Raw genomic sequence first — 19,705 nt, 5'->3', positions numbered from 1 at the left:
CACCCCCCCCCGCGGGGGGGGGGGGATGGCCAAACCACAATCCCTTCTCCTCCACTCTCCTCTCAGGATCTTGGGCACACATGCACATGCGCCCAGCATGAGTTTAAGTCACCGGACCTGGGACTCGAATGCAGTCGACTACATGAGAGTCCAGTGACATAGCCATTATGCCATCTGCTGGTCTCCACATATGTCTTGTTATATCACAATATCCACGCCCCTGGAGTTGAGCACCCACACATTAATAGATAATGCCTACAAAGTGTTAACATAATCCCTGCTAAAGTGAGTTCAATAAACATTAGCTGCTGGGATGATGATGATGATGATGGTTTTTTGTTCCCATTCTCAGCACTCGGTAGTGCTAAGTACTTTTTAGATGAATAAATTAAATGAAATTTAGGTCATTTTTTATTTTAAGTGTCTTTCTGTTCTTTTTGTGAAAGAGAAAGAGAGAGAGAGAGACTCCTGTCAGGGTCTTGTTGTGCAGAATCCCCTCTCCCCACAAGCCCCCAGCAAGTCCAGATATGGGCATGTTCATGGTTCAGGTCAAACCTGGAACCGATTCCAGGGCTTTCTCACAATTCTAGTATTACTCAGGGGCACCCTAAGGTCTGCACCAGGTCTTCTATTGCTGGTTCTAAATCATACTCTAAAATCTCAGTACAAAATGACACAAAATCGAATGATTTCCCTGTGTACTTGATTTTCCAAACAAAATACCTCCTGATGTTTATCCCTGGAGATTAGCCATGAGAGGTTCAATGACTGCTTGACACAGTCTGGTTTTGAGCACAGTGAGACCCTGGGGCCAGGGCTTCCTGAGAAGGTTCTCAGTGGGGCCAGTTGCGCTGGCAGGCCCAAGTCCATAGTAACTATGGCCCAACAGTGCAACCATCCATTGGTTCTTGAAGCTCATAGGGCTCAGGGAGTTTAGCTCTGGCCCCAGCATTCCTGACAATTTCATTTTCTCATGCACATTCTATGGGGACTCCTTGGGACAAGTAAAGCCCAGAGAGACGGGAGCACCCAGGACCTCGGGCATGGGACGCATACTATGTACTCAGTCAAATGTCCTTCACTAATCTCATACTCTTGCTCAAGTCTTTTGCTGTGTCAGGAATTTTTGCTAAGTCTATGCATGCAGTAGTTAAATCTTTTAATCATCCAGGCCATATCTGACCAAAAAAAAGGTCTTGTTATTCCCATTTCACAGATGACAAAATCAGAGAAGTTAAATGTTTTCTGAGTCAGAGCTAGTGAGTGGCAAAGCTAAAACAGGGCCAGGCCTTTATAAACCCAAATGCTTTGCTTGACTCCTCTAGGTCAGTCTGTTTGCATGTTATAGCTGAGTATATGGGGACAGAGTGATGGCCAAGTTATACCATACCATTGTTAGGGAATGATTGACAGCTGCCTCCTTCCCTTAAGTGGACCAGTGTTTGGACTGCGTATATTTGAGAATGGTTCTGGGAGTCTAACCCTTCAGGGTTTGCTTCCTTGCCCTGCTGTAGGACCTTATACCCAGCCAGTCATTTCTCGTGTTCTCCTCTAAGCTGGATCACAGCCTCCACTTTGTTCCTTCTGTTCTGTCCAATCCAGTGCCTATATAACTGCCCTCTCCCAGATACTTCAGAGACCATTGTGTAATGACCACCCAGGAACCAAGACCTCATTATGGGACCAGGCATCTGACAGGGCCCGAGTCAAACTCAACTTAAAAGGAGATCATTGCAATTGTCATGCATTGGTGGGGGTACAAGATAAGCAAGCCCAGGATCTCCCTGGAGGAGCTCATAGTCTGGAGACAGGATATTTGGATGTTTGAATCAGTGATAGATATTTGCAAAGTGCAGATTTGCACGACCTGGAGAAGGAGCTGGGCCCAGTCCCCATCAGAGGTGAACCTGAGCTTGGATGTGAAGGATATTCCCAGAATGAAGAGAAGGGAGAAAACAAATGCCATTTTGGAAGACAGGGCATGAAGGTAGGCTTGAGGTGTGACACCTAACTTGTTTCCAAAGTTGTTGAGGATGAGATCATTGTACATCTGCACGTTAGAGAAAAGGATAGGGAAGAGAGAAAATAGGACAGAAAAGTGTTGGAATAAAGAGCCTGAAAGACCATCAGGAACCCACTAAGGAAATGCTGTTCATCTTTAACAACTTCCAGAATTCAGGGAAATAAAGTCTTGCTTGAGCTGACTTCACAGGCAGCAATCCAGGTGCCTACACTGTGCTCAGAGGAACCCTGCTTTTGGCTAAAGGCTCTGCTCTCATCATCTTGATCTTAGTAATGACCTTCCTTCCCTTCCTTCCTACCAAACAGCATGTGCACTTTCCAGAGAGAGACAGAGAGACAGAGAGTGAGATGCAGAAAGTACCCCCCAATGGGTATGGCCACATCATCAGTCCTTCTCTTCCATTTCTCTATCCCATCAGGATTTGGGGCATATGCATACATGCACAAGTACACACACACACACACACACACACACACACAGAGTGTTTTTCAAGCTGCCGTGGCTGGGACTTGAACCACAGTCAGCCAAGTGCAATCTGGCTTCCCTTAACCAGTGGCATATGGGGTCGGCTCCTTAGTAATAATTTTTAACAAGGAGTTCCTCATTTTAACTTTGCACCTTATCCTGTAAGCTTCCTCTATCGCTCTGTCTCTGTCTCTGTCTCTCTCTCTCTCTCTCATATACACACACACATAAACACCACCTTCATCTGAGCTACTTCCTTATGATTCAGAGTCTCCTCAATTGTCATGACTTCTGAAAAATCCTTCTTCCCCTAGGTACCCACAACATTTTGGCTTAGTTTGACCAGATCATCGAGTCATGATAGGCTATAGTGTCAGGGCCATGCTTTGCTCAAAGCCCAGTTCTTCTGCTGGCTAGCTGTGCACCTCTGTATAGGTACTCAGCCTTAGAGTAGCTACACTTATGGTGCTTATACATAGAATGGCAGTCACTGCTAAAGATTCTCTCTTTCTCTCTTTCTCACTTGCTCACTCTCTGATGCATGCACTTCCCAGGGACAGACAGAGAGACAAATAGAGTGAAAGTGAGAAAGCATGACTGGGGGGATGATCATGTGGCAATCCCTTCTCCATTCTCCTCTCAGAATTTTGGGCATGCATGCACATACGCCCAGTGTGGCTTTCGAGCCAGTGGGTCTGGGATTCAAACTGCATGGTCAGCCATGTGAGATCCGGCTGCCTTGACCACCACACCCCCTGGCTGGCTACAAAATGTTTTTCATATATCGGCTCATAGAATACTTGTGACAACCCATTAGGTAGGCATATGGTTATCTGCATTGTTTGATTAAAGACGTAATGCTTAGGTTAAAAAACTCAACCGATGCCAGAGTCAGGATAAGACAGAGTTATGCAGCCTCAGTATGTGCATTCTCTCCTTCTCACATGGGGTCTCTGCATCTTACATTTTTACCATCAAGGGGAGAGCGCTAAGCTGCCCACATTTTACAAGACATGTTTTCCCCGTTTCTAGCACACACTCACCCACCTGTGTATCCATTCACCTATCCATCTAAGCATTCTTTCAATGACTCATAAACGGCATTTTCCCACTGATGCCAAGATAATGCCTAGACTGAGGTCCTTCCATGAATTGTGGCTCAGTGAATGAATGAGACTGTGTTTCAGGCACCATAAATAATGAGTTAAAAAATACTTTTCTGTCCATGTAAGAACCAGACACAGACTTAAATCAGTGCTTAAAGTGCAGAAGGTAACATTTATTGAGTCATAAGAGGGTCCGACACTGTTCTAATCACTATATTTGTGCTTATTCTTTAATCCTTTAAAAGAGAAAAACTGCAGGAGGTGCTGTTTTTTAATCCAAATCTTATAAATGAAGAAATTCAAGTGCAGAGAGGTTGAATAACCTATCCAGAGGTGCACAGCTAGCCAGCAGATGAGTTGCGCTTTGAGCAAAGCATGGCCCAGACTACACAGCCTATCATGACTCGATGCTCTGACAAGCTAAGCCAAAGTGCTGTGGGAACGTAGGGGAAGACAGGATTTTCAGAAGTCATGACAATTGAGGTGAATCTGAAATCTATAAGGAAGTAGCTCAGATGAAGGAGTTGTTTATGTGTGTATGTGAGAGAGAGAGAGACAGAGACAGAGTGATAGAGGAAGGGAAATAATGACAAAATTATGAATGTATCCACCAGCTCTGGTTTTGGAAAAAAAAATCATTTGTTCCCTTTTTTTGCCTTGTCTGTGCCTTGATCTCTCACTCTAAATGGGACTAATATCGGCTCTACCTAAAGAATGGTAAATGTTGCTGAGGGTGTGGTAAAAAGGGAACCCCCTTCTGCCTTAGTGGGAGTGGAAATTAGTACAACCACTGTGGAGAACAATATGGAGGCTCCTCAAAGACCTACAACTACCATATAATCCAGCAATTCCACTCCCAGGTAACTATCCAAAGGATAGGAATACGCTCAGTCAGAAAAACATTTGCACATCCATATTTACTGTGGCATCACTCACAATTGCTAAGACATGAATCAACCCAAATGTCTATGAACAGATGAATGGATTGAAAAAGTGTGGCACATAAGCACTATGAAATACGACTCGGTCGTAAAAAAAAAGAAAATGAGACCCTGACATTTGATAGAATGTGAACAAATATGGAAGCTGTAATGCTAAGCAAAGTAAGCCGGACTATGAAAGAGAAGCATTGCATGTCCCACATGATATACATCAAATGTCTGTACTCTATGGAAGAAACTAAAAGATTAGAAGGTTAAAAAAAAAAAGGCATGGAAAGCAACTGGGGATACCAAAGACAATGTGGGAGAAGGGTGGGAAATGGGGGATGGTGAGAGGGAGGAAATCAAAGGTTAAAAACAAAACAAAACAAAACATTTAAGGGACACAAAAATTTAAAAAAATTGTCTGTTGATGATAATGTATATGGTAATATCTTTGACTGAACTAATATACCGTGTATTCATGCTGGGAAAATTCATTTTCTATGCTGTAACAATATAGAGTATATAGAGTAATTGGATGTAAAAGTAAATAAATAAAATATTTTAAAAGATTAAATTAAAACATCACCTGGAAAAGTACTTTCTATGGTCCCTAGTGCATTGTAGGGCTTAGAAAGAGCTATCTTTTCCCTCTCATTTGCACAACCTCATAATTTAATGCTAATCTGCCGCCCTGGTAGCCATCATCAGGACCCCAAGAATATCTGCAAAGGAAACATCCAGCCAGTGCATACTCTTCACTACTGCAGTGACTATAGACAGCCCCACATCACATTCCACTGCAAGTCAGCCAGCCTGTTTTAACTTAAAGCAAGAAAGTAGCATATTGATTTTAAGCCCAATAGATGTATATAATGTATCACTTTAAATCTCAAGAGTTTTGACATGCACATTAATCACTGGATTGTAAATAAGAATATCCAGGGAGACACTGAACTAAATCAAACAAAGAAGAAAGGAAAGATATAAAATTTTAGTAAATGTATTTTCTTTTATTTTGGTTCAAGACAGTTGAAAAGGTAGAAAGTGAAAAGACAAACATCCATTTTTTAAAAAAAAATTTTAGCAGAATAAGTGGGGAGGACATAGGGTGCCCTAGATTCTATGCATGTGTGTATTTAACATATATACGTATGCATGTATGTATAAACCTAAGCAGGATTCTAATTCTATAGCTACTTTCCAAGTCACTTGCAGTATTTTACACACTTTCTAGAACCAAAAGACCTGAGAAAACCTGATATTAGGGATCATCAATTCATCCCCTAAATAAATCACTTATTTAAGCCAAATAGAAGTTCTAACACTTTCCAAAATGTATAGTGAGTGCATAAATACCAAATATATATAATATGGATATGGACATAGATATAGATACAGTTTTAATTGCTAGAAGGTATATGCACTTACCAGGGAGGGAGGGACGGAAAGAGAGGAATATATAAAGCACTCCCCAGTGGGGTGTGGTCACACCACAATCTTTCTTCTTCCATTTCTCCATCCCATCAGGACTCTGGGCATGCGCACACACTCACCTGGTATGTTTTACAAGCCTCGAAAGCCAGGATTCAAACTGCAGTCAGCCATGCGGGATCTGGTTTTCCAAACGTGGTATTTAACTGCTGCACTACAGAGCTCGCCCAAAAGTCAAAGATTTTGATGAAGTAGGGCTTTTTGATGTCTCACTTATTTTTGTTCTGGTCTGCTGTTTGCTCTGTTTTGCTTTTATTACCTATAAGCATCCTTCACAAGGAACATCTATAGGGTAGCTGAGAAGGGAGAAGTTTGGAGATCTAACCAACTTGAGGGTTGGGTTCTGGCTTCAGTTCTGGCTAGCTGTATGACTGGGAGACATTTCTTGCCCTCTCTGTGCTCTGATCTTCCATTGAAAATGGGGGTAATATTAGCTCCTGCATAACAATGAAATAAAAGCATTACCGGGGAGTACTTCCCATAGACCGCTTTCAGCTTTCTGTGCCTTGGTCTAGCAGGGCTTAGAGCCTTCTTTCCTTTTCCCCATACCACCTCATAATTTAATGCTAATCTGTCATTTAAAGATGATCATTCTTTGTTTCCAATATCCACATGCTTCAGAAGAGAAGACAGAAAAAAAGAAAGAGAAAAAGAAATAAATCACTTATTTAAGCCAAATAGAAGTTCTAACACTTTCCAAAATGTATAGTGAGTGCATAAATACCAAATATATATAATATGGATATGGACATAGATATAGATACAGTTTTAATTGCTAGAAGGTATATGCACTTACCAGGGAGGGAGGGACGGAAAGAGAGGAATATATAAAGCACTCCCCAGTGGGGTGTGGTCACACCACAATCTTTCTTCTTCCATTTCTCCATCCCATCAGGACTCTGGGCATGCGCACACACTCACCTGGTATGTTTTACAAGCCTCGAAAGCCAGGATTCAAACTGCAGTCAGCCATGCGGGATCTGGTTTTCCAAACGTGGTATTTAACTGCTGCACTACAGAGCTCGCCCAAAAGTCAAAGATTTTGATGAAGTAGGGCTTTTTGATGTCTCACTTATTTTTGTTCTGGTCTGCTTTTTGCTCTGTTTTGCTTTTATTACCTATAAGCATCCTTCACAAGGAACATCTATAGGGTAGCTGAGAAGGGAGAAGTTTGGAGATCTAACCAACTTGAGGGTTGGGTTCTGGCTTCAGTTCTGGCTAGCTGTATGACTGGGAGACATTTCTTGCCCTCTCTGTGCTCTGATCTTCCATTGAAAATGGGGGTAATATTAGCTCCTGCATAACAATGAAATAAAAGCATTACCGGGGAGTACTTCCCATAGACCGCTTTCAGCTTTCTGTGCCTTGGTCTAGCAGGGCTTAGAGCCTTCTTTCCTTTTCCCCATACCACCTCATAATTTAATGCTAATCTGTCATTTAAAGATGATCATTCTTTGTTTCCAATATCCACATGCTTCAGAAGAGAAGACAGAAAAAAAGAAAGAGAAAAAGAAAAGGGAACCAGCAATTAGCGTAATGGCTATGTCACTGGACTCCCACGTAGTTGACCACAGTTCACGTCCTGGACCCGGTGGCTTAAAACTCACACTGGGCGCATGTACGTGCGTGCCCAAGATCCCAAGAGGAGAATGAAGGAGAAGGGATTGCGGTGTGACCATCCCCCTGGGGGGTGATTTCTCGCTTTCTGTCTCTATGTCTCTCTCTGTCTGTCTGGCGAGCGCACGCGCCCTATAGCGAAAACCTCTCCAAAAAAAAAAGAAAAACGAAAAAAGAAAAAGAAAAAGAAAAGAAAGCCAGAGAAATCTCATTCTGTTATTCAGAGCAATTATATTCATATTCATTTTATTCTCCCCAAAGGCCAACACAAGCTGGCATGTTAAAATACTGAGCTTGATGAATTCTACCTTGGGCACACGGTTCCAAGGATAATCTTATCTTTATACATTCTCTTTAAACAAACTAAGAAAGGCCATTTATTCTACAGTGTGTTTTCTATTCTGACTTAAAATGAACAGGGCTTTATAAAAGCCACCAGTCCCATTGTCCACTCACCCCTGCAGTAAAAGCCCAGTTGTGATGATACGGGCCCCAGAAATTAATTTTCCAGATAGCTCAGATGAAATCTCTTAAACACCAAATACGTCTACCGTTAATCGGAACAATTTCTGATGTAATTTATAGTATAAATCATACTCCCCTGCCTTATTTCAGAAGCATTTACAGGCTGTAACAGCATTCCTTTGATGACTCACTGTCTCACTGCTAAACATAAGTTATTGCTTAGTGCTATTCGCTGGCCGCACAGGCTCCTGGGGCATGAACGGTTCTGAAGTTCCTCACTCAGGGTTCCAAGGCCCTACCTCATTCTCCCTCTCATGGAGAGTCCCATTCAAGGAAGACCAGGTTCTTCAGTTTTCACATTAGAATGCCAACTTCACCATCCTCTTGGTCAAATATAAAGTTCAGCCTTTAATCGGACTAAGCACTAATTAATCTCCCACTGCACATCGAGTATTATAATAGAAGTTGTTGAATTTTATTTTTTCGGGGAATTGTCATTTAAAAGTTCTCGTGGGTTACCTATGATCATTGTTTTAAAGACGAAGAAACTAAGGCTGAGGCCAGTAAAGCAACATAGCTGGAGTAATACAGTAGCCTAGAGGGAGGTTTAGATTGCAGCTAGGTTTGAGGGAAGGATATTGCTGAAATGTCATACCATGGAACTCACATGAGTAAGGAGGGATGGAACGAAAAAAGGAGGCTAAGAAATTTGGGCAGTCATTAACCAGGGGTATTTGTGAAATCAAGGACTAGCAATAATGGGGAAACTCAACAAGCAAGCTCAGAGCAGAAGTCGTGCCTGATGGATTATCTGGAAAATATAACAAGTGTGAGGTGTGAGTACATGAATGGGTGAGGAAGTGGATGGCTGAGTGGAGTAGAGAAAAAGCTGAGCTGAGAGGTGAGGGCCAGGGTGGTGTAATGATCATGCACTTGGACTTGGAAAGCACCCAAGATATGGGCAGGACTTGGGTGTGCAGGAAACCAAGATCCAGGGAGTAAAATTATTGGCAAGCAGAGAATAGCATGTTAATAGGCTGCCAGTGCAGACTGGCAGGTGCCAGTGGAGACTGGCAGGTACCAGTGCAGATTGGCAGGTGCCAGTACAGCTGGTGCCTTGCTGCAATCCGCCTGGCTGAGGACACTTTTAAGAGATGAGCAGATGTGGCTAATTTGGAAAGAATCCATCCACAGTAGGGTTCCTTGGGTTCCAAGTTTCACAAAGTTCGGGGAGACCCTTTTGCAGTACGTGTCCACGACTCGTCCCCTCAGGCACCAGAGATTACAACTGCCGTGTGGTGCCCAGACAGGAATGCTTGCAGGCTCCAAGGCAGCCCTGCTCTTCAGATAGAAAATATTCTTAGCTGGGGTCATGGGATGACTTCAGGAGATCCATAACTCCCCTAATAGGATTATTGTTTCATTTATTTTTTTCCTGAGAAGAGTGGCTGTAGATTTCATCAGATGCTCAAAGGAATCCTTGACATAATTAAGATTAAGAACAAGTGTCCAAGGAAACATTGCTTTTATCTTTAGATTAAATTGGACAGAGGATACTGCACTTATGTCTCACACTAACTGGTCTCAAGCAGAGCTACTCCCCATTAAATGGCCAAACAGCCACCCTTGTGCTCGCCAGAGCATGGTGTGGGGAGGCTCCAAAGCACACACCTCAAGTTGCCCTCATCCAAGATCTGGTGAGAGGACTCCTCTTCTACTTAAGCTGAAAGCTGAAAGACAGTGGCTGGTGCTGCAGAGACAACAGGGCAGGCTACTCCAGGAGGAGGGTGCACAGCAGCAAGGGACCAGCTTGGGTGTGTCCCTGAGCATGAGCCCACCTCTGAGTAGCTCCTATTGGTTGATGGTTTTTAAATGCAAAGTATACGATTCCATTATTGAGAAGTATTAATATAAGTATTAATTCTTATATTGCTTCTTATTCTTCTTATTGCCTCAGGGCATGTGCACCTATCACAGATGAGAGAGAAAAAGCACCCCATAGTAGGGTGTGGTCATGCTGTAATCCTTTTTCCTCAATTTATCCTATCTTTAGGATTTGGACACATGCACATGTGTATCTGATGTGTTTTAAGCCATCAAGGCTGGGATCTGAACCATGGTCAGCCATGTGGGTTCTAGCATCTTTAAATGCTGCATTATGGGGCCAGTCCTATTGATCTTCTGATATTTAGTAAAAGCTGAGTGTCTAAACTGTCCAAAGTGTTTGATACAGCTATAAGTATAACATAGTCTTTGCACAGGAGCTCAGCATCATGCAGAGGAAAGAGTTGATTAAAACAAACAAACAAACAAACAAACCAATACACACATACGAGTCTCGCAGACAGCGATGTGTTGATGAATGCTATGGAGAGAAACAACGTAAGCTTCATGGCTAGATGTTAGAAGGGTCTCTTTGACTGGGGTAGTCTGGAGAGACTTCTAAAAAGAAAGGACGTGAATAAGGGGAGGGAGAAACAGAGAAACATCAGGGGAGCTTTGTCTTAGCCAGCAGTGTAGACACAAAGTGAAAAGGCTATGTGATAAGTGAGAGCTCGACAGTGTACGGCTTTTGTTTTAGCTTTATTTTTGGATGGGCAATGGCGTCAACCCTGTCGGTCCAGAAGAACATTTTATTTCCTCATTCTATAAACATCCTTGGTTGATAACGTCTCCTTAGCTACCAATTAGCCTCTATATGATGAGGATTCTCTAAGTAAACTGTTCAGCCAAAAGCTCTTTTGTAAACTTGACTAATAGTTCTAATTGCCTAAAATGTGCATGGATATCCTCAAAGACCTAAAACTACTTATTCAAAACAGAACTCATAATTTACCTCTTAAAATCGGTTCTTTCCCCTGTGTCTCCAGGCCAATGAACAGCACCAAGGCCAATATATCAGACCAAGTCCGGAAACCGTGAGTCATCCTTGATACCACTCTACTCTTGAACCCTTTAAATTGAGCCACATAGCATGTCTACAGATGCCACCGACTTACTGCTCACAAGCTTGTCCTGTCTTCATCCCTAACACCCTAACCTCTTGACACTGTGCTAGATCAGACAGTTCAAATAGCAGGTCTCTATCTATCATTTTACAATTCACCCACCTTTCCTATTAGTTCCCAGAGAAAGAACAAACTCCTTCACAAGCTGCCCAAAGCCCTACACGGCCCAGTCTCTACTACCTTCCGGCCTTTGCACTTCTCGCCTCGGCAGATACACTCTGCACCTGCTCGTCCCTCTCAGGAACACTCTGGCTCAGCTCCTGATCTTCACACTCAATTTTCCTTCTACCTGAAACAATTCCCTGAACTCCTTCTCCTTCGATTAGTCTATATAACCCCTACTTGTCATTTTCGCCCTTTCTTAGATACCTCTTTCTACCGGAAGCCCACCCCCAGCACTCTCAGGCAGGTTAGGTGTCCTTCGCTTCTGATTTCATGGCTCATCTCCACCATGGCCTTTGTCATGGTAGATTATAATTGCTTGTTTACTTGGTCTTTTTCATAAGTTGCACATGTCTTCAGATAAAAGCAATGTTTTCTACATCGTGGGCTCCCTGTGCTCCTAGAATACAGCATGGGCATAATAACCACTTATGAAATACATGCCGATGAACTGCATTGTATTCAAACCCCTCCACTGCACAGGCAGGAAAACAGGCTGACAGAGGTTAAGTTCTTGCTTAAATAACACAGTAAATTCATATCAGGGTTGACTCTAGAAGATAGGTCATATTTTTTATATCCAATTTCTTTTCAGGTACTAGGCTTCTTCCAAAAGGTAAAACTCAGTTCCTGATCAAGCATAGTCTAGCAATGACTCACGATCTAGATATGAAAAGTCAAATGCTAAGAAACCAAGAAGACAAAGCCAAAGGGATTTCAGTGAATGCCAAGGGGGAATAGAAGAGGCAGGAGTACCCATGGAGGCTGAGTGGCGAGCCCATTCCTAAAGGTGTGGCGGAGAGCAGAGAAGGACCCACAAAAGCAGGCATGTCTGAGAAAGACAGGTGGAGGGTCTCAACTTTAAAAGCCCAGCCAGAGTTCACCACCACAGCAGAGACTTCTGCTGAATATACTCCTCCCAAGGAGGAACTGCTGCGCCTCCAGCTTATTCCTGTTCAGAGTGCTCATCCGCCATCTCCTCTTCCCCACCCACCTCTGGGTGACATTCACCCCTTCCCTTCCCTCTTTGCTCATCCTCCCTACTGCGACTGAGGACTGTGAGCTTAGAGACTATGACGTCACTGCAACATCTGCCTAAATAAAACAAAATTAGAAACGAAATCCTCAAGGAGAAAAAAAAAATCTTTCCTATATCACAAAGCCAAATAACCGAGCTGCACCATCAATTAAAATATTGCACCATTAAAAAATGAGCAGAAAGATGTCAAACGTGACATAAATAAGCAGCAGGATTCGGGCAGCCTCAGACCTGCACACAACTGGGTGGACGGAGGCTTGTCTAACTACAGATCTATGGTTTCCACTGTCCCAAGAAAGTCTCACAAGGCATTTGGTTTTGGTAGTCTTGGCATCCCACTGCCTAGCCATGCCTGGAATATTAGAGGTATGTAGTAGTCACTTAATTTTTAATCCACTATTTGGGACACGTCCTGTTTCTCCTCTAAATCTGTTCCTCATTCTGAGTTCCATCAATGTGGGGACTGGGCTCTACCCTGGAATCAAGCCAGTCCTAAATCATTCATTCGACAAACATTTGTTGAGCACATATTACATAACAGGATCTGTTCTACCCATGAAAATTTAGCAGTGAACCTTAGAATATGTTGATACGTACCACAGAGAAGAAACATTAAAGAGAATGCTGGTGCAGTAGATGGTAAGGGGCCAGCCAGTTCTCCGATTAGGTGACATTCTGAGCTGCAGCAAGAGTAAAGTGGGGTGACCATGTGGTTACCAGAGAGAGAATGGGTCAGCAAGGAGAAGCAGCATAGGCAGCAGAGATGGACAGGAGACCAGGGTGGATGGAGGGGAGTGGCGTGGGGATACCGGGAAAGAGGAGGCTGGGTGACGCTTAGGGCTGGAGCAGGGTGAAGGTCAGGTAGGATCTGCAGGCTGACGGAGGCCTTCTGATTTCTTTCTGAGTTAGGAAGCCACTAAAGAGCTTTGAGCAGAGGAGTTTGATCTGATTTTAGTTTTACCAAGATCTCTCTTGGCCATGTGCTAGACAGTAGCGGGGAGGCAGGGATGCTATCAGAGGTAGAGCCATCAGTCCAGGTGAGAAATGGAGATGAACCAGAGCCGTTGTCAAGGGAAGGACAGATGGAGTGCCCACCATGGCTCTTCCCTGCTTTTGGCGTGCAGTGACTGTCAAAAGCCCCTAGAGAGCGCCACTGTTTCTCTGGGAAATGATGCAGTTGGCTCGTGTCTGACCCCCTCCTCTCCATGCCATTATTGCTTCTCACCCTGTCTCCTGTCCACCTCTCCTCTTCATTCCACCCCTAACTGCCTGGTGTCAAGCTCCTATCCACAATGTCTCCCGAGAGGCCATCACATCTCTTCTGTGGTCCATCTTCTGTAACCCAACCACGACTCTGCAACTGGGGGAGCACCCTGCCCAACTCCAAAGTTCCCCCTGGTTCCCAGATTAGAAGGGAAAAAAAAAAAAAAGAGAGAAAATCTCCTTGGACTGCCTCGCAAAACTGTCAGAGATGCCACCAATCTCAGCAGGCCCCTCCACCCCTCACCTCTGTGTTTCAGCTGTGTGTGGTCCTTTCACTTCCTTGCTACTTGCTGGTTCCAGATCTTTGCACACATCACTCCCTCCTTCTTCTTCTTCTTCTTCTTCTTCTTTTTTTTTTTTTTTTTTTTGAGAGGTTCGTGTTATAGACAAGAGAGACAGAGAGACAAAAAGCAGGAAATCACCCCCCAGGGGGGGTGGCCACACCACACAATCCCTTCTCCTCCATTCGATCACTCCCTCCTTCTGATGGACCCTCCCTCCTCCGCTGAGAAATTCCTTCTGACCTCAGACTGCAGATTCCCTCTCCTCTGCAAAGTCATTCTTGGCCGCTCCTCCCACGAAACGTGTAGGAAACGTGTAGGAAGCACTTCCTCTTTGTTCCCTGACCTCTGCACTCTCTAGTTTGCCTTGGTTTCCACGCCTCACCCACAACTCCACGTTAAGCCCTTGAAGGGCAAGGCCCTTGTCTTGCTCACGGCTGACCCTCAGGGACTGGCCTAACAGACCTAGGGCAGGCTGCAGGAGACTGCAGGCACATTGCAGTCCCACTTCACCCACACCCGAGGTATGGCTCATAGTGCCAGTCTCCTTCATGATGCCAAAATCTCCCTTAGTAACAACTTCTGAGATTAGTGTGCAGCCGCCTAGAAGTGAGTCACGTTTGAGTAGAAACACTGGACATCACTGAGCACCTGTGTTCGGGAAGCTCAGCAGCTGCCAGTGCTGTCAGGTGAGACTGGACATGATACATGCAAATTCTTCTATTCTGAATGAAAAAGACCTTCCAAGCTGGGCCATCCCGCTTGGAGCCAGGTAAGAATTAGGCTAGGGTGACGAGTAATGGAAATGGGATATTCAACCATTCTAGTTCCCAGGATCATCTTGGGTATTCCGGCCTTCTAGAGTGAGAAAAACCAAAGTGAAAAGAAATTTGGTGGTGCACAACAGGGATATAGTGACTGAAATCTTGACAGAAAGGATGGCCTGAGGGTCACTGACATGGCCTTGGTGAGAAGCAGAAATTAGTTTTCAGTTTTTTGTTTGTTTGTTTGTTTAGAGAGATTTTGCTATAGGGTACATGCACTCGCCAGAGAGACAGAAACCAAGAAATCAGCCCTCTCCCCCAAGGAGGGATGGCCATGCCACAATCCCTTCTCCTCCATTCTCCTCTCAGGATCTTGGGCATACAACACACAGACACCTGGCGTGAGTTTCAAGTCACTGGGTCCAAGACTGGAACTGTGGTTGACTCCATGGGAATCCAGTGATGCAAACATTCCGCCATCTGCTGGTCCCATTTGTACAAGCATTGAGACCAAGCCAGTCAGGGCAAGTGAAATCACCCAGGCCATCTACTGATGCAGGAGCTGAGGCCAGCCCAGCTATCCCGTGAGCAGTGAGGACCAAGCCGGAGTGAGAACTTAGTGCTTGAATCTAAATCTAGCCTGTCCTTCTCCCTAACACACCTACTGCACGTGCCTAGTAAAAATGAAGAGAGCTCTTTGTGACATGAGCCACAGCTATTGTCTTAGTCATTCCTCTCTGTCTCTGTCTCTCACAGAAAGGCAGGTGAGACAGGAAATGCACTTGAAAACATTGTGAAACCTTCCGTTATTGGCGATCTATCACTGGTAAATTACAGATTCTATGTACTGAGTGCCAGGCATGACGCTTTCGCCACCGTACATCTTCCCAACTTATCCTGAGAGGCAGCTATCATTACAATATTATGCAAATACGGCAAATGGCTGAGGAAGCACAATGATTTGCCGAAGGTCACACAGAGCTATAAGCAGAGGAGGCAGGATTTGAAGCCCTTCTTGTCCAATGCTGTGTAATTATACAGGGATTTGCTCATTTTCTAGGACATAAATTAAGGAGAAAGAATGTCCTGGGTAGAGGGTTTACAGTTTACTGTGTAGCAATGCATCCTCCCAAGCCCTCAGCCTCCCTGTGAGATGGGCAGGAACACCCACAAGCTAGGAATGCGCCAACTCAGGGACTAGGCACTCGAGTGCCCGGTTCCAGGTCCCCTTGGCGGCAAACCCAGGCCTTCTTAATCCCACTTATGTGCTCTTCCATCACACTGGAGCTGAAATAAAGGGAAGAAACCAAGGAAGACAAATACACTTTAAGTTTGAGATATCACACCAGATGTTTTCAGTAAATGTTGTATGAAGGCCGTTCAACACCAGATTACAGTTATTCTAAAGTGCCCACTTGAGAAAAATGAGCATTTTAGGGGAAACTATGTGTTTCTGTTCTCCTTCTCTCTGCTTCAGTGGGTTGACCCTAAATAATAAACAACAAAGCAGTGAGCACCCTTCCCAAGCTGAGCCAGGTAGGTGGTCAGGGACCGCTGACAGCTCCTCCCTCACAGGTGGTCATGCTGCAGGTAGGGCCCACTCAGTCACAAGCCACTCGCCATGGCCATCGCTGCACCAGGTGCTGGGCCACGAGCTAGGACAGGGAGAGGGTCTGGCCCTCAGGAAGCGCACGCTTTAGAGGTATGACAGGGATGTACGCTCACAGTGGCACGACACAGCCTGTCACGACGTGGGTCCAAATTGTTGTGGGGTCACATGAGAGTGGATCTGAGAGGACTTCCTATAGGAAGGGGCATTTGAATTGAGTTCAAGTAAGAGAAAGGTAAGAAAGGGTCATTCTCACCAAAGAGACTAGCTTGAGCCAAAGTAGGAGTGAAAAAGAGCACAGAGAGTACAAAATAGCCCTGGCTTCTCCAAGCAAGGACATTCTCTCAGCAATGAAGCCAGGCTGTGAGCATCCGTCAGTGTCAGTCACTGGGCAGGCACTTGGTAAACATCTGCATGACGGAGCAGGGCTGTGGAGGTACTGCTGCCCACGAGGAGCCCGCACGTGTTCGCTGCATCAGCGCGGCCCCTTACCAGCACTTACAGGCGTCCTTACCGTGTGCACGTCTGTGCTACACCACCAAGTGCTCAGACCCTGTGTCAGGCAGACCGCACTCTCCCTCAAGCTGGACAAGTACCGTACTTGGTGGCCATCTGCTTAACTGGCCGCACCGGGGCACAGGGATGACGGGCAGCCCTCTCCCCACAGGGCTCGCCTTGTATACCCAGAGTGCACCCTGGAGCAGATGACAGTGGAGCTAACATGTCTACTCCCTTTCAGGGCTGATAGCTGCTGTATCATTTGCTGATCTGAGGAAGGGAGTTTCTTTAGGAAACAGTCATAATTCCCTTTGCTTGCACGAGATGGCAGGTTTTGAAAAGCCCTTCCCGTGCATTCTTATCCATCATCCCATGTGGTTGTTACGAGCCTGGCCAAGTCCCAGAACAGCTAGCATCCCATTCTACAGGTGAGAAAAAGAGGCCCCAGCAAGACGCAGGGACTCAAGGTCACGCAGCAAGTCTGTGATGAAATCAGACTCAGGTCCATGCTTTCTGGCTGCATACCTTGCTCTTTCCTCTGCACCGTACCATCTGCCTAGAATACAGCAACATCATCCTCATTATGATATGAATCCCCAGATGAAATGTGGCCAAATCACATCCCTGCGGGGAACATGGCTACATCATAAATTAAAAGCCCGATTAATGAACATAGCCTTTTAACTGGGACTTAGGACCGTCCCCGGAGGCAGGATATAAAGGAAGAGCCCTTTCAAAGTCAATGGCTGTCTATTCTGGAAGTCACCCAGAGACCCACTTGCCCATGTGAAGAGCCTTCGAACCCAAATTATTCACCCGTCTGTATCTCTCTTCTCACATGGTCTTCTGGGGCCCTGGTGGCAAATGAGCTGGCTTGGAATCACGCCCAGACCTCTGCCTGCTTTGGCCTGCATGTATGTTCAACAATCCATCATGCCGTGTGGATGGCCCAGGTGTTCCAGGCTTTGACACATCACTTAACACTAAGAACACCTGAAGCCAGTAGAGACAATGCCCCCTCTCCCCCAGTTCAAATGGAGAACTGAAGAAGGATTTTTCTAGCGGTCCAAACGTGCGATAGTTTGCCAGTGGACAGGGGCAACGTGTGTGACTAGATTAAAGGCCATTTTTGTTCTGCTGATAATGGGAAGGGGCTAGACAAGAGGTGGGGAGGTGACAAGAGGCAGTTTTGACTGCTAGCTTGAAATTTTATTTTTATTCCCATACCATGGCCAATAACTAATAACAATAACAATCTAAACTCCAGGATTCCTGTGAGTCCAGAGATGGTAAGTTACTACTTTCTTGTCTAAACATCTCCAGTGGCTGGGTTTGAGGCAGGCTGTAGAGACCGAGGGCTGGTGTGTTCTGGTCCCTTTCCATGCCGTAGCTAGCTGCAGTGCCCCTCCACCCCCTGTCCCCAGCCAAGTCACAAGAAGAACGGTCTCTGGGCTAGCCTGGATCACAGGGGACTGCTCCCACCACCCTCTTGAACCTGCCCGGGGTTCACCAGCTGGGAGGATCCAACCGTCAGCCTCTATCTGGGACTCTGTGGGGACCACCTGGCAAACCCAGGATCTCCCCGCCGAACAGCCATGACCCTTCTTGTCCTCATTACCTGCCCAGATGTGCAGTAGGACAGGAGGGCAGAGAGACTGGAGGACACAGGAGATCAACCACCTTTCACGGCGGGATCCCTGTTCAGTAATAGGAAGCCATCCAACTAGCGACCACGCTTCCAGAAACGTCACTGCCACAGAGGAGAGAGTTTTGCAGCTGCAGACCCCGAGTGCTCTCACCTACCTGTCTTCCACTGCAGGACTTCCTCTCGCCTCCTCGGGCCACGCTCCTGGATCCCTCACTCTTCCAGCCGCCAGCACTTGCAGCGGCGGTGGGGGGGCGGGGAGTGCGATAGTTTGCCAGTGGACAGGGGGCAACGTGTGTGACTAGATTAAAGGCCATTTTTGTTCTGCTGATAATGGGAAGGGGCTAGACAAGAGGTGGGGAGGTGACAAGAGGCAGTTTTGACTGCTAGCTTGAAATTTTATTTTTATTCCCATACCATGGCCAATAACTAATAACAATAACAATCTAAACTCCAGGATTCCTGTGAGTCCAGAGATGGTAAGTTACTACTTTCTTGTCTAAACATCTCCAGTGGCTGGGTTTGAGGCAGGCTGTAGAGACCGAGGGCTGGTGTGTTCTGGTCCCTTTCCATGCCGTAGCTAGCTGCAGTGCCCCTCCACCCCCTGTCCCCAGCCAAGTCACAAGAAGAACGGTCTCTGGGCTAGCCTGGATCACAGGGGACTGCTCCCACCACCCTCTTGAACCTGCCCGGGGTTCACCAGCTGGGAGGATCCAACCGTCAGCCTCTATCTGGGACTCTGTGGGGACCACCTGGCAAACCCAGGATCTCCCCGCCGAACAGCCATGACCCTTCTTGTCCTCATTACCTGCCCAGATGTGCAGTAGGACAGGAGGGCAGAGAGACTGGAGGACACAGGAGATCAACCACCTTTCACGGCGGGATCCCTGTTCAGTAATAGGAAGCCATCCAACTAGCGACCACGCTTCCAGAAACGTCACTGCCACAGAGGAGAGAGTTTTGCAGCTGCAGACCCCGAGTGCTCTCACCTACCTGTCTTCCACTGCAGGACTTCCTCTCGCCTCCTCGGGCCACGCTCCTGGATCCCTCCCTCTTCCAGCCGCCAGCACTTGCAGCGGCGGTGGGCGGACTGAGAGTCCCAGCACCTGCACCTGCGAGCTGGGTCTCGCTCGGGTCCCCACGGCGAGGCTGCCTGGAGGAGGAGCGAGCGGGAGGATGCTGCCCTCGCCGCCGCCGCCGCGGTGCTGATGCGGTTGCTATGGTTATGGAACTCCGCAGCTGCCCCCTCTCGGTGCAACAGCTGCCCGGCCGCGGCCCGAGGCAGCCCCAGCGAGCCGGCGCCGGGGGGAAGGGGTGGAAACACGGCCCGGGGGGGCAACCGC

At 46.2% G+C, this 19,705-nt stretch overlaps 1 protein-coding gene across 1 annotated transcript in view; it reads right to left on the bottom strand.

Moving 5' to 3' along the window:
• FAM135B (family with sequence similarity 135 member B) overlaps window positions 1-18,595 on the bottom strand; it is a 296,886-nt gene extending 278,291 nt beyond the window's left edge. The window contains exon 1 of the mRNA XM_027773310.1: window positions 18,521-18,595. The gene's annotated coding sequence lies outside the window, so the exon portion shown is untranslated. The remainder of the gene's footprint in view (window positions 1-18,520) is intronic.
• Between the last annotated feature and the right edge of the window lie 1,110 nt (window positions 18,596-19,705).

Source organism: Tupaia chinensis, unplaced genomic scaffold, assembly GCF_000334495.1.
Source record: "Tupaia chinensis unplaced genomic scaffold, TupChi_1.0 Scaffold000335_1, whole genome shotgun sequence".
In the NCBI taxonomy this organism is placed as follows: Eukaryota; Metazoa; Chordata; class Mammalia; order Scandentia; family Tupaiidae; genus Tupaia; species Tupaia belangeri.
This window is presented reverse-complemented; position numbering and strand designations above follow the sequence as displayed.